Source organism: Myiozetetes cayanensis, unplaced genomic scaffold (genome assembly GCF_022539395.1).
Source record: "Myiozetetes cayanensis isolate MyiCay16 unplaced genomic scaffold, myiCay2020 scf7, whole genome shotgun sequence".
Classification (NCBI taxonomy): Eukaryota; Metazoa; Chordata; class Aves; order Passeriformes; family Tyrannidae; genus Myiozetetes; species Myiozetetes cayanensis.
In genome coordinates this window covers 33,289,902-33,304,661 of record NW_026087964.1, presented here as the reverse complement: position 1 = coordinate 33,304,661, position 14,760 = coordinate 33,289,902, and positions in this window count along the sequence as shown.

The window sequence follows — 14,760 nt, the reverse complement described above, 5'->3', positions numbered from 1 at the left end:
TGATATCTTAGATGTAATTGAAGTGAATGTAATAATAGTCTATATTGTTTGTGAAGCCAGCATTGTGTTTGTAAATGACAGTGTTGAAACTCTTTTTATAAGCCTTCTACTGTTTTTCACCAAATACAATAAGCTCAGTTAGAACTTGTTATTTAACTTGTTGTTAAACACTTCAATACTCTGTTGGGACCAGGTAAGGGTGTCTATTTTCAGCATGTTGGGAGTATAAGAGGTCAAATCCAGAAAGGATTTAGGGTCTGAAGTTCCTCTTCAGGTCAAGTTCTGACTTGAAAAATTCACCTGGTGGTGTTTTCATCTATCAATAAAACTATTGTATGGTCTTCTAAAAATACATGCTTAATCTCTGCTAAGATGAACAGCCCTGATTCTTGATGTGCAGAATGTTGTGGGCTTTTTGGAATTTTTGTGGAATTTTTGTTTTTTGAATTGTCTTTGGTTTTTAATGAGAGGAGACAATTTCCTCCACCTAAGCCTTTGTCCCAGTGTTTACAAATTCTACTTGGGACATAAGAAACCATTTTTAGTTCTGCCTTATTTCTAACTATTTGCTTAAGCCTTTGTTTGCTTAATTTTGTATAAGACAAACAGAAGCGAGTATGACAGGAGTAAGGGAAACATTAGGTTTTGAAATGTGCATAAGGAAGCTAGGATTACTTCATCATTTCAGCCTATTAAAATTCTGGTTGCAGACACAGATGACAGCTAGAAGTTGTAGGATTGCTACTGTGGGAGGTGACACTCATCTTCCGCCTAACCTTCCTGCCTTATTATTTATTGCATGAAATAAAGTTGGTCTTAAAATGATAGACATTGGATGAAGTGAAAGGGTGATGAAGGGAAAATACAAATGTAAAGTTTTGAAGAACTTCTTTGTGCAATGGAAAAAAACTTCCTCTTTAAAACATACCAGAACACAGGAATTAGCTACTTTGGATGGGCTAAATGTGTTCCCCCAGACTAAAGCTGCAGAAAAGTATTTAGTAGGGTAATATAATAGGTTATGCATTTTACCTGCATAACCTTTTTTTTTTTTTTTTTTTTTTAGCAGGACAAATATCAGGGAAAAAAGAATAATGTGATATGACCATAACTTCCTTTCATCAAACTGTTTCATAACTCTAGTACTATGAGATTAATTTTACTCCTTACTTACATCCTCACACATCTAATTCTGACCATGTCTTTTATACACCTTCCAGATTCTAATATTTCCCGTCTTCCTTATGTTCGTGATAGTATCTATATTTTAAACAAATATGGGTGTTTTGGCTGCCATAAACTTTGCTTTCTAGCATGAAGTGTGGTCTATTGCTTGACTACTAGTTGTCTGCTGCTACCTTCTGTCTCTTTGACAGACATCCAGCCCTGATATGTGGATTTGAATTTCATTATATTACTACTGCTAGGGATTAGTAAGAGTAAAGAGAGGTGGATTGATATTATTCTACTCTGAGCAAGGTTTGGACAACTTCTGAAAGACCAATCAGTAACTGATTCATGTACCCCTTGGAAGAGTAAAGGAGAACTTTCCTGGTGACACTTGTAAGCCCCTGTATTCTCCTGACTTCATATCTTCATATTTGGCTTTTCTCCTTAATTTCATCTCAATGCAACACCAAGTTTCCATTCTTAGCTCTCTCCTTTAAGGATTCTTGGTTGGTGTTGTTTGGTTGGTTTGGTTTTGGTTTTTTTTTGTTGTTCTGTTTTGTTTTGGTTTTTTGTTTTGGTTTCGTTTTTTGTGGTTTTTGTGTTGTTTGGTTTTTTTGTTGTTGTTTTTTTGTTGGTGGTGGTGTTTGTTTGGTGTTTTTTGTTTGTTTTTTTATTGGGTCAGATGTCAGTCTTTGCACAAGATGTTAGCTTTTCCAAATATGAGGTTATATCTTTCTTGCTCATGTGCACATACATATTAGAATTTCAAGAATTTTTATGCATCATGAGTTGATGTGATTCTGTCTTAAAAAAAGGTCTGTGTTAGCTACCAGGATGGCAAAATATGTTCAATTACAAAGCTGCCAACACAGTTTTTTCAAAGTATATTTTTTAAAGCAGATACAAATATTAAGTAAACTTCATAGTTCTAGAATCAATTTACCTAAAGCGTTTACATCTGCATTATGAGCAATTGTGGTAGTTGTCAGAGTCTTTCATGGAAAAACTGAAATTTAGCAGTATGTTTAACAGTATTATGAAATAATACTGTAGTTTGACACCTTGTGTCATAACAAGAAGAATTCAAAACTAGTGTTGGTTCTGTTACATATAACTAATTATGGATTGAGTAATAGTATTGCAATGGTGAAACTGGACAGAAGTATAAAACTTCTACATATTACCTAATACTGAGTTTTAATCTATTCAAGAAGCTAATAAGGGGAAAGAGAAGCAGATGAAAAATTGATTGACTTGATAGTAGTTTTTTATGCTCCAAATGTAATTATTTGGAAAACACATACTCTAATAACTAAAAATGGGAAAATTAGTGTGACAAACTAATATACATTTTTGTGCTACATGGTCTACTCTGATTTTTTGCAAGACAACTACATGTAGATACCTTAATGGAACTTGGCTCTTCAATAAAGGGAACTACAATGCAACAAAAATAAAATACATTGATTCTGTTCTGATTTGTGGAATAGGTTTCAGCATGAACAATTCAAGGTTTTAAAGTGAATTATTTTTAATCTTTTTAAACTTACTCTTGAGAGTTATGTTTGAAAGAAATTAGGTCTAATTTCTTGGCATAAAATTAATAAAAAAATATCTCTAATAAAAATCTTACCTCACAATGCGTAATAAAAGTTTATTTAATATCTGATGTAAAGTACGTATGTGCATATCATATCTAAAAATCATTATATATTAAATAGGAGAAGAAAGGGAATCTGTGTGTGTAAATAGGAGATGTATTTTTGCTCTCACCAATATTTACACCTAGCAGGAATTCCTTGTAAGCTTTTCTGGGCTTTCTTTCCAATGTTAGTTTGGGATTTACATGTCAGGGTATTGTGCGTCATCTTGGGTATAGGTTTTTGATGTTTCCTTTTACTATGTTGTTTCTCAATCCATCTTTTATGTTTCTACTATTGAGTATCCCCTTTATTCCTTATACATTCCCAGTGGGAATGTTTTAAGAATGGAATGACCACACATGTCAGCAATATTGATAACCTGAAATAACACTTATGAGGGGCTCTGTTTCCTGGCAGCATGTGTGGGCGGATGCAGCATTGCAGGTTAAGTTAAGTTAAGGTTAAGTTAAAACTTCAAACTTTCTTCATAGGTAAAACTAAAAACTAAAAAACAGAGTTTGACTCCAGCTTAACTGAACCCCCTGGGTTTTAGGGGTTTGTGTTGTTATTTCCAAATACATCTATATTTGTACTTGGAAACTTTATCTGACTTCCAGTTACTTGGACTCAGAATCTTATGAACTGAGGGTGAGATCACGAGGTTAGTGTCAGCAAGTGCTAGCGAAATTTATTTTAGAGGGCTTTGGACAATCTGACCTCTGAAGATGAATGTTTCCAGTCTCCTCTTTCTGGGGAGATTTAATTTACTTTTTCACCATTGTTCCTTGGACAATGAAATTCAGGTCTATAAATTTGTAAAGATTTGTAAAGATCTTAAAAGATTTTTTTTTTTTAAACTTTAATCATTAACTTTTCACATCTGTGCTGGATGTGATATCAGAACTGAAGAAATAGCTGAATAGACCTCAGAAGAAGATTAGATATGAATTTTGCAACCATACATATTGTTTGACTGTTCAGGAAGAGAAGTTTACTTCCTGCTCCATGTCAGGCTTTTAGCTGGCTCACTTCAGCAACTTTATTCTCTGAGTGATCAAACTTGTTCTTTATTTTTCCTTCTCACTGGTTTGAAGGTTCAGTTGACATAGTCTCTCAGAAGAACCCAAAAGAAATTAGTCTGAAGTATCAGTAAAAGCAAAGTAGAAGTTTTAAGTAACTCAGTTATATGTGTGATAAAGTGAAAATAAGTACTCTGTATTAAAAAAGTAATCTTTGAATTTTGGATGTTTCACTTGTAAATTCATCTTTGGTTCCATAAATCCTGACTATACGTATCTTAAATGAAAATTAAAGCGTCATTTAAGGCTAATGATTTAAGTCTCTTCCTAGTCTGACTTTGTGGTTTTTTTAAGCCAAAGGAGCAGTAGAATTTGTGCAAGCAATACTGTCTTGCTGCTGAGAACACAGCTGCGCTGGGCAGGGCATGTCTCCAGGATGCAGGACTACCGCCTCCTTAAGATCGTGCTCTATGGGGAACTTGCCACTGGCTGCCACAAGAGAGGAGCCTGAAGAGGAGATACAAGGACTGCCTGAAACAATCCCTCAGCCTTGGCCATATTGATCACCACCATTGGTCTACCCTGGCCTCCAATCGGGAGGCCTGGAGACACACCATCTATAACGCTGCTGCTGCTTTTGAGAAAACACGCAGGATCACTCTCGAGGAGAAAAGACAACGCAGAAAGAATCACTTCGATATCACCTGGGGAGTCTTTCTGCTGTGCCTTCTGCAACCGGACTTGTCTATCTCGCATTGGCCTTCTTAGCCATCAGCGTGCTTGTAGCAAGAGTGGGTAAAGCCCTTCTCAAATCTTCGTTCGCAAAGCCTAGCCATGATGACGACTGTCTTGCTCTATCTGGAACACGCCCAGAACAAGGATGTCCCAGCATAAATTCTTCCTTGCCTTGCTATTAGCTAGTCTGTGAGACTGGGTTTCATTTTTCTTTTGTCTCTGTGAAGTACTTGAGAACATAAATTCTTCAGAATTTTATTGAAGCAGATGTTAACATCCTATATTATACTACATTGTTTTTGCAACGTCTTCAAATCTTATTATGCATTTGTAAATTGATTTTTCATCATACTTTCAGAAATTTTGGATATAAAGTGTGTACTCTAAAAAATAGGCAAGAATGCTATCAGACAATCTTCTAATAGAAAAAAACCTGATATAACTATTTACAAAGATGTGATATTAAACGATGACTTTGTGTTTTCCTGCAACATTTTGAAATATTGAGTACAAGGGGGTGTGTACCCTCATTGTACATCCATCTCATAAAGCCAAACCTCTGGCTCTTGTACTTTCAAATATGGGTTTCAATTTAATAAAAAAATGATCCAAGCTTACTCAAGTATGGACCTTTTGCCACAGCTAAATGCTATCTTCATTTAGTTGCATCATCCAAGACATGCGCAGACAGATCTCTTCCTCCTTTTCTCCTAAGCTATTTTGGTTTGTCTGATTTCATAACTATTTTTCCAGTGTCACCTTCTAGTTAAACAAAAATCTGAAAGAGGAAGTTAAATGTAAAAATTCCTTTTGATACCACACTTGCATAAAATGAGGCTTTGCCTAAAATGCTTCTTTGATTGTCAGTAACAGGATAAATACTTCATAAACTTCATTGCCTAGTGTAATCTTATGTTCAGCAAAGTAAATGTGTAATTATTCTTAGTTCCTGTGGTATTCAAACATGAATTTTAATGCCCCCAAACTGGAGTTTTCAAGTGCAAATATTTTTATAGTGAAATATGAGATTCATTTTTTCCTGCTTTTGCCTATTGCTTTAGCAGAAGTGCCACACTTCATTGCTAGTTCACCAGTTCTGCCTTAGTCATTAGTGTTGAATAATTATGTTCTCAAGGGAAAGAGAACTACTTTACATCTCAGGATGTTTAGCCACAGTCAGCTAGATCTCAAAATTCAAATCTGAATAGCTGTCACTTGATTCTTTAATTTTTTTTTTTTTTAAATTTTTTTAACAAAAGAAAATCAAGGAGTGGTGAATGTACTTCAGAAATCAAAACATTGTTTCTATTGAAACAATATGCATAAAAATTCTATTAAAATCAATTATCTGTAATTCTGGAACCCTTCCTAATGGAAAAAAACCACAAAACCCAGTTAAAAAATGTCAAGTCATAATTATTACATTGCTCTAATTGTACAGGATTCACCACAATATGAAGTAGGTAACGTCTGATATTATACTGAGGGGATAAATTATTCACATGTTAACAGACTTCCTGTTAAAGTCTTAAGTTATCTTTAGAAAGGTCCTATACTTCTTTTCTTCTGAGTTTTCCCATTGTTCAGTCCCATTTCATGAGCCTGAAAAATATTATATTGTCAAGTCTGGGGTCCTGTGCTGGAAGACAGAAAGAGTGAGTTCTCAGTTGTGGAGGAAAGAAAGGGCATAGCACGTGTGTGGAGGGATCTTTTTCTCTTGCTGTACTTTAGAACCATAGAACATTGTATAAACTCTTCCGATTTAACAATGAAATGTAGTTTTGCTTTCAAGTCTCTCTTGTGGTGGAAAATGTGCTGGGACAGGTAGAGCAGGAGGTACAGAGGAAATCAATACTGAAGATCTACAGCTGGCTAAGGTCAAACTATCAGGGTCAGTTGTGACATCCTGGGATAACAGATTTATGAAGAGGGAAAAAACCCCAAAAACCTGTGCAAGTACAACCAGAGAGGGGAGTGAGAATGTGTGAGCCTCAACTCTGCAGAAATCAAGGTCAATGAAAAAGGAGGGAGTGGAAGAGGTGCCACAGGTACTGGCACAGAGATTCCCCCTCACCTGAAGACCATGATGAGGCAGGCTGTCCCCCTGCAGCTCATGGAGATCCACGGTGAAGGAAGTATCCACCTCCAGCCTGTGGAGGACCCCACACTTTAGTAGATGGATATCTGAAGATGACTGTGACCCTGTGGGAAGCTGGTGCTGGAGCTGTGGACACAAGAAGAGAGAGGAACCTATGCTGGTGCAGGTTTGCTAGCAGGACTTGTGACCCCAGATGGAATCCACTCTGGAGCAGGATGTACTTTAGAAGAAGCTGGTGGAGGACTGTCTGCTGTAGGTGGGATCCCACACTGGAGCAAAGGAACAGTGTGAGGAGTCCTTACCCTTAGGAGAAAGAAGCAGCAGAGACAACATTTGAACTGATAGCAGATCCCATCCCCTTCCATCCCTGCGCTGCTGGGGGTGAAGGCAGAGAAACCTGGGTGTGAAGCTGAGCCTGGAAAGGAGGGAGGAGTGGGAGGAAGGGGTTTTTAAGATTTGGTTTTAATTTCCATTATCCCACTTCAATTTGATTGGTAATAAATTAATTTTCTTCAAGTTGTGTCTGTTTTGTCTGTGACAGTAATTGGTGAGAGATCTCTTCCTTCTCTTATCTCAATCCATGAGCCTTTCATTATACTTTCTTTCCCCTGTCCAGGTGAGGAGGGGAGTGGTAGAGTGGTTTTGGTGAGCACCTGTTTTCCAGCCAGGGTCAACCCACCATAAGATATCAAAAATACCTCCTATTTTAAGTTTTTGGAGGTTCTTCTTTTATGATTTAGAAATGTTCTTTTTCATTCCTATAGTTTGTGACATTCAAATGGAAGAATAGAGATCTTTCCAAGGTCATATGAAATAGAGATTGTGAATGTCTGCCATCTATTGTAAAAGAAAAATATGCAGCTGATCATGTCTTTTTTGTGGTGGTATTTCTACTTCTCTTAAGAAATTAGTGTTCAAGTGAGAATGCCTACTTTATTACACTTCAACTGGTTTAAGTACTTTTTTAAAATTACTTTAGAGGTGAATTTATGTTGCTAGGTCAATTTAAATGTTTTATGGTCGCCTCTGATAATCTACTTATTTGTACCTCTGATGGTTTTTGTCTGACCTATATTCAACTACAGTCTCAGACTGGATTTATGGTATATGGAAACAAATATGGCTTGAGCAAGATGGTAACTGTTACCTCAAACTCTATTTCCAACATCTTGATATATGTGTCCAAGAAAGACTTGCCTTCCTTTCGAGAGAGGTTAGATGACTGTTTGAAGTGCTAAAATAACATATCTGAATTTCAGGTATGAACACTGTGGTATATCTAATGTATTTTTTTAGTCCTGCTTTGGCTAATTTTTGGTTGCTGCAAGTAACAGCATATTTCTCTGTGAAAGTCCTATGCTTGCATGTCCTCATCTCTATTACTTGCTGGAAGAGATTCCTGCTTTCTGCCAGTGGGCAGTAGTGAACTTCTGTTGTTTTGATTTTTCTGGGGCTTTCCTGGGTTCTTGGAAAGAACCCATTGAGCTGCTTGTAATGGAAATCTGTCTGTTTAATCAAAAGGTTGTTAAATTGAATTTTCTTTTTTCAGTAAACTGACATTTTTAGGAATTCTTGGGTAAGAACTTTCCAACTGACTTTTGGTCTAATATTTAAATTAATGGACATTGCCAAAATGAAATTTTAGTTTATGCAAGTAACAAAACAAAATGCCATTGGACATGATGTAAGATTATTTTTCTTCTATTAAGGACCTGTGATTTAACTAGAGTCACAAGAGACTACTCCAATACATGTGACTGAGATTGGTTCTCCTGCAGAACAGGAACTCCAGAAATGGATCTGATCTACAAATCAGATTAAACCCAGAACACTTTATGGATAATCTTAATTAAAAAAATATTCCCTATGTCCATCAATTATTTGGTCATGTTGCTATCATTGTTGGCTCACAGTGAAAACTATTAATATTTGTATCGGAAATTATGCCATTCTGTAATTTCTGAGGTATTAATTTACTTAATGTATGTTGAAAGTCACATTTCTGAGCTGAACATAGATTAAAAGGTCTACAATGGAAGATATCTTACAGCAGTACAAAATTACTCAAGTACATGTTAGAGTCAAGATGACTACTTGTATTATTTTCACTGAGAATGTATTTCTTAGGGTCTCAACTGTAGTTGACACTGATGTAATTATTCTTCCATTTCTGAGGTTTTGATTTTTTTTATTTAATTTTTTTAAGATACACGCCTGTGTTTTAGAGTCTTTCACTGAGTCTTTTAAGTTTTGAAAATCAATAAGAGTTGTAGATTAGATTACATCTCTTTTAGCTAAAATCACAGTCAACTAATTCAGGAAGCTTAGAGTGATGTAAAGTTTGCCCCACTTTTTGAAAGTGTTGAAGAGCAGTTTGGATGGGGCTTTGAGCTTGAAAGGTGTCCCTACCTATGATAGAAGGGTTGGAACCAGATTATCTTTAAGGTCTTTTCCAACAAAAAACCCCATTCTGTGATTCTATAATTGATTCTTTAAATATTGAATCTAAACCAAATTAAAACTCTAGCCATTTCCAAGATTTTTTTAGGAAAAGAAACAATTACTTATTTCCTGCAGAACTGTATCATATGAAGATCAAAAATAAGAGACTTAAATGCTGGTCAATTTTCTTTATTAAACACGTTTGTAGCTGTTCTGTTTTCAGGATGTATTGAAACATTTGTCTCTTGGGTGTCAGTTTAAATGGCCTAGAGGTTTAAATCTTCGCATTGAATAAATCTACTTAATCCAGTTCCATAACAAATTGTACTAATTATCAGGCTGTCAGGTATTCTTTCACCTCCTCTAATTTTTTTTTTTTTTTTACCTCCTGAGATTCTATTCTAGTGTTGAGTAAATTCTAACCTTCAGTAAATTCTTTTAAATTGGAAAATTGTGAAGAGAGAATGAAATTCTAGACTTACATGTTGAATGACTTGCAGGAAAGAGTACTCTTAGACTGTGGACCTTTCCAATTTTGAATTGTAACCTCTACCCTTTGTTCAGTAGCTCAGAAGACAGTGTTCCCTTTCTTATATTTGTTCAAGAAGGAAAATTAAATTTATAAGTATGTTCTCTTTGAAGAAAAGAACATTTAAATAAAATGTTTTTTCCAGCAGTACTTGAAGTGTAGAGAAGAGTTCTTTCATTCATGATCCAGAACAAACGTTTTCTCTTTCAAGGATGGAGCAAATTGACGTTTAACATCACAGAAGGCTCTGTAAAAGAAAGGTGTTGCTTTTATACAGGAAAAAAGGAAAGAAAATGTTGCTGCATGAAAGCAGTGGGGTAGGGGTTAGGGGAGCTTCAGAAGAACATATGTGAGAAAATTATTTAGATCTGCAGCCATTTGGAACTGGCATAAATGCAGACCAGTATGATCCTGACAAACTGATGGGGTAATGTGACCTGGAGAGAAGCCACAGACCTCTAGTTATCTGCATGAGTGCTCAGAGCCTCAGTGGGAGCAGTGAAAGAACTCTTGCTCTCCTGACCGGGAAAGTCATGAATGTTGCAAAGGTCTGAGAGAGAAATCTGGGCTCACTGGTCCATTACAGATCTCAAGTCATTCATCATCAATGGCATTGTGAGTACACACACACACATGCCATTTTTTCATTCCTCATGTGTTTATAGCATTGAGGCCTGATTGCAAACTGTTACTTGCTTTCCCAAAGCAAGTAGCAGCTTCTTCCTAGATTCAGCATAGCTGTGAGAAATGGAGAGGGTCTTCTGTATTATGGCACCTGAGAGAAATAATCTCTGTTTATGATCTTCCATTTGGTAACAGTCTTACATGATAGATTTTCTATAAAGCTTTAATTCATGAAGACTTTTGTTTTGCTCAGGATTTACTGAGCTTTATCCTTTCTGAAGAACTTACTCTTTGTACACATTTCTTCCCTCTGCCCTTCTATTTAACTCTTTAGTTTGACTTTCCACACACTGTTTCTCCTACACTGCAGCAGCTCCTGGGCTTTTCAAAGAAATTAGCTCACAGCTCCTGTTTATGTGGTCTGGTTGCAAAGAAGTATTGCTCTGAAGAGTGCCATAGATTTATCTTCATTCTGCTGAGACATAATACATTTGCATTACCTTAGGCAAGTATAGTGTTTCTCAATAGCATTTCAAGTGGAAATAATGCCTTAAAATAGGTGGATGTGATAAAAGAGGAGTTTCCTATCTTATGACAGCAGCTATTAAAAGAACATACTGTTACCTAATATATACTCCACTGAGACTTTTCTTGAAATAAATCAGCCAAGCACCAACATGATATTGCTCTGACGATCCCACAAAGACCTTGGTCAAGGTGAGGAGATCATGACATTGATAGTCCTAATCTGATGTCTGATAACGAAGTATCTCAGAAGAGGTCATATTAACAGCTTGTTCTTATCTAGGTTACTATTTACAAAGTAAGAACTCCAATTTTTACTGCCTATCATGATAAAAAATTTAGGATTTTTAGCTATTAACAAAGGGAGCTCTATTACAGTAACAGAAGGAAATCAATTTGGCTTCTGTTTTTCTAATCTGGAAATTAAATGAAAGAGAAGAGCTTTCTTGCATCGTGGTTAGGACTACTGACCAGAGGTTAAGTGACACAGCTAATGATTGATTGTAGATATAAACAGGACAACTACTATCTAACCAATAGTCAAGGCAAGCTCTGGTGTGTTTTGAACCATGTATTTTTAATTTCTAGTGTAGCTAGATGAACAACACCTTGAAAGGACAAAAGTACAATAAATACTGCAGAATTCAAAGGAGAAAAACACTTTTTCCCCTTGCAGTTCTTGATACATTAAGCACCATTCACAGCGAAGTATATGACTCAAGTGTGAATGAGGTCATGCAGTGTGCTTGCATAAGGTGCAAAATTGGTAAGGCTGCAGTTTATAAAGAAACTGAGATTTTTATCTGGTGGTGCTGGTGCCTTGTTGGTCAGTTTTCAGCTATGCTGCCAACTCCTGTGTGGATAGATTTGATTTTGACCTTTTCTTAACCAGGTACAAAAGCAGTCCCTATATTTGGACTGAGACTACAGGTATAGCTTTAGTCATATTGGAGTCTGCACTCAAGTAAGGTTGTGGTAGTATAAAAATTCATTATTGCAGACGTTGCCAGTAGGGAAGGAGAATAGATACAACCAATAAGAGCTGTGGGATTTAGTTTCAGGGTGGTGGGATTGTAAGTTTGTTTGGGTTGGTTTTTTTAATGAAAGTTTGCCTACTGTGAACATACTTGCCACCACGCTAAAGATTGATCCCCTGATCAAAATAGGTATATAGTGTACCTAACTACGGTAATCACTTTGACAGTTCTTAAAAGAAACTGCAAAAGAACTGCTATTAATGATTGGTTTTTCACTCTTGTGTCTCCTTTATGTAATCCAGAAAAACTTACAGTATTTATTCATAAAGCTTTATTTGTAGAAGCTCTACCATCTCTAGAAAGGCGCCTTTTTTTTTTTTTTTTTAATGGAGTTGCATTCAGCAATTCTACAGAAGCCAGCTGCTGCTAGATTAAATGAAATCTAACATTATCTGTTTTCCTTGGTAACAATTGCTTTTGAATGTTGTCACAGAAACTTTGGTTTCCTTTTACACGTAGCTACTTTGGATTTTTCTATTGATAAAGCCTTATAAGAATTATTCTTTAAACTAAGAAGATAAAAAGTCCAATTTATTGGTTCAATTGTTAATTTCACAGCTCACTGATTTTTTCAAAATACACACTGGCTGACTGAACTACATCTGTGACCAAATATTGATTTTTAGGTTTGGAGGTTTTCTCATGCAAAGAATTACTTCACCTAACTCTCTATGATTATTTTTTTTTTTAAATTAAAAAAGCAGTAAAAGTATCCACTCAGTTTGTCAGGGTGATATGAAACTTTGAATTAGAGTATTTTTATTGTTACTAAGGAGACAGTGAAGATAGCTTTTGTTTCATACAATATCTACATTTAGTCCCTGATTGCAATAACTTCTTCCTGGAATGAAATAATCAAAAGTTCTTTTCATATCTCCATTTAAACCAATGGAAATTTCCAGTTTAAAAAGGTTTTGTTACTGCTTGCTAGCAATAGCTTGTTGTTGCTCTCTCGAGTCTCCATTTACTGTCTACATTCAAAAAAGCCTGTTAGCAGTTCCCTATCTTTTAAACACAAAAGAATGTTTCTGACCTCATCAGGAGTAACACACAGCGTAGACATTCTGATGTCTGTCCAATGTGCTGTGCCAGTGGAAATATTTTGTAAAAAAACACCAGTTTGGAAGAACCATAGACAAAATCTGTGGTAAAAGACCTTTTCAGTCCATTGATGTTTCATAATCTGCGTAGAGAAACTGTGGAAAACTATTTCATTACATAGGGAATCCTACTGGTCTGATCCTAGAGCTTTTGTTTCAATTGTGAGTTACTGTCTCACAAAACACAGGTTCTTGTATAATTTTAAGCTGATCAAGGCCTCTCTTGCTCCATCCTGTGATTTGTCCCAGTGTATTCATTTTGCCCTTTTTTTTTTTTTTTTTTTAAAGGTCCTATGTGGCTATGTGGATTTTTCTGCAGGGACCTTTTTAAACCTTTATTAAGCTGCTTTTTTTACCCATAACATGATGGGAAACTTCTTAATGTCATATAATACTTTAATTTAGGTAATATTCCATATTGTTTAATTTACAGTCTTTGTTTTGTTCTTAGGCATTGATTCTACCTAATTATATCATTATTTCCTAGCAATAGACACTGCAATATTATTTAATATAACTCAGATATTGGATCAAGAGGGAAAAGTCTCACAAAATAAGAAAAGTATTCTTGTATTGTTATGACGTGAAAAAAACCCTATGAAAATAAGGTTATAGTGTAGAAACTTTCATAAAAAACAAAATCACCATTTTCCCCTAACTTTTTAATTAAGCAAACCACTGAGGTGATACATGTTCTTCCTAATAATAAAACAACAAGAAAATAGAGAGGAAATGAGGGCAGCAGGGTGAGATTTAAAGTTCCTTCTAACACAAACCATTCTGTGATCATTTTGTCACTTTGTTTTGAAGGAGTCTGTAAATTATTGTGATTCCTCATTAAAATGTAGTCAGTTCATTCCAACTACAGACTGAATACTGTGTTCAAATTTGTGTTGCAACTGTGTAAATGGAATCTTTATAGAAAATTAAAATTTTGTTGTGAAAATTATCTAGGTGATTTATCTATAAGCTGTCATATATTTGAGTATCTTATACAATATAATTAGTATATACTAATAAGGTCTATTTTAATGTTGTTTTCAGAAATTATGCATCTGACTTGAATCAGTGTTTCTTGATTTTTTCTTTTATTTCTATTTCACCAGAACAATTTCTTTTAAGTTTTTGTCAGCACAGAGTAGAATTACCAGAATCACACAGCAATGCAGCTTAAATGGCTTTTTCATGTTGTATAGATAAAACCAATGGAGCTACCTAAACTATGGAAGACACTTTTCAGCCCATTATTGAACAAGTGGATTCTGAGATGAGGCTGCATTGCTGTAGCAGCTTCTGCTAGTGAAGTTGAACCTCTGAAGTTTTCTGGACCTTAATGGCTTCAGTGAAGGAATACAGACTATTTTATGCGTCCTCCTTAGATGGGGTTGATGAAAGAAGATTTTATTTGTAAAATATATGTCCCTTGCTTGCAGACCATAGGTTAATGTAATCAGTAAAAGAAAACCCATTGATATTTATAGGACTGCTTAAACACATCTGGCATCTCTTTTTCCAGCTGCAACAAATTCCATTAAATTGCATATTGCTGAAAGTACAGAAAACAAATTTACTCTAGCTGTGAAGATATTTGTAACAGCTAATTATGTAGATTGTAGCCCCAAGCTATAGTGGCCGTAAGAGATAAAAGGGGTTTAAATGATGAAAATATAGCTCTACAAGTTAACAATATTCATAATAGTACTTAGTTTCTGCTTGAAGACAATTAAATGTCTTCTGTATTGCTATCAGATTAAAATATCTAACTATTTACTCTCAAAGGTCTTGATCTCACTGTATTTATTAATCTAAAAGTACTGGAATTTATAGGACTCTTTTTT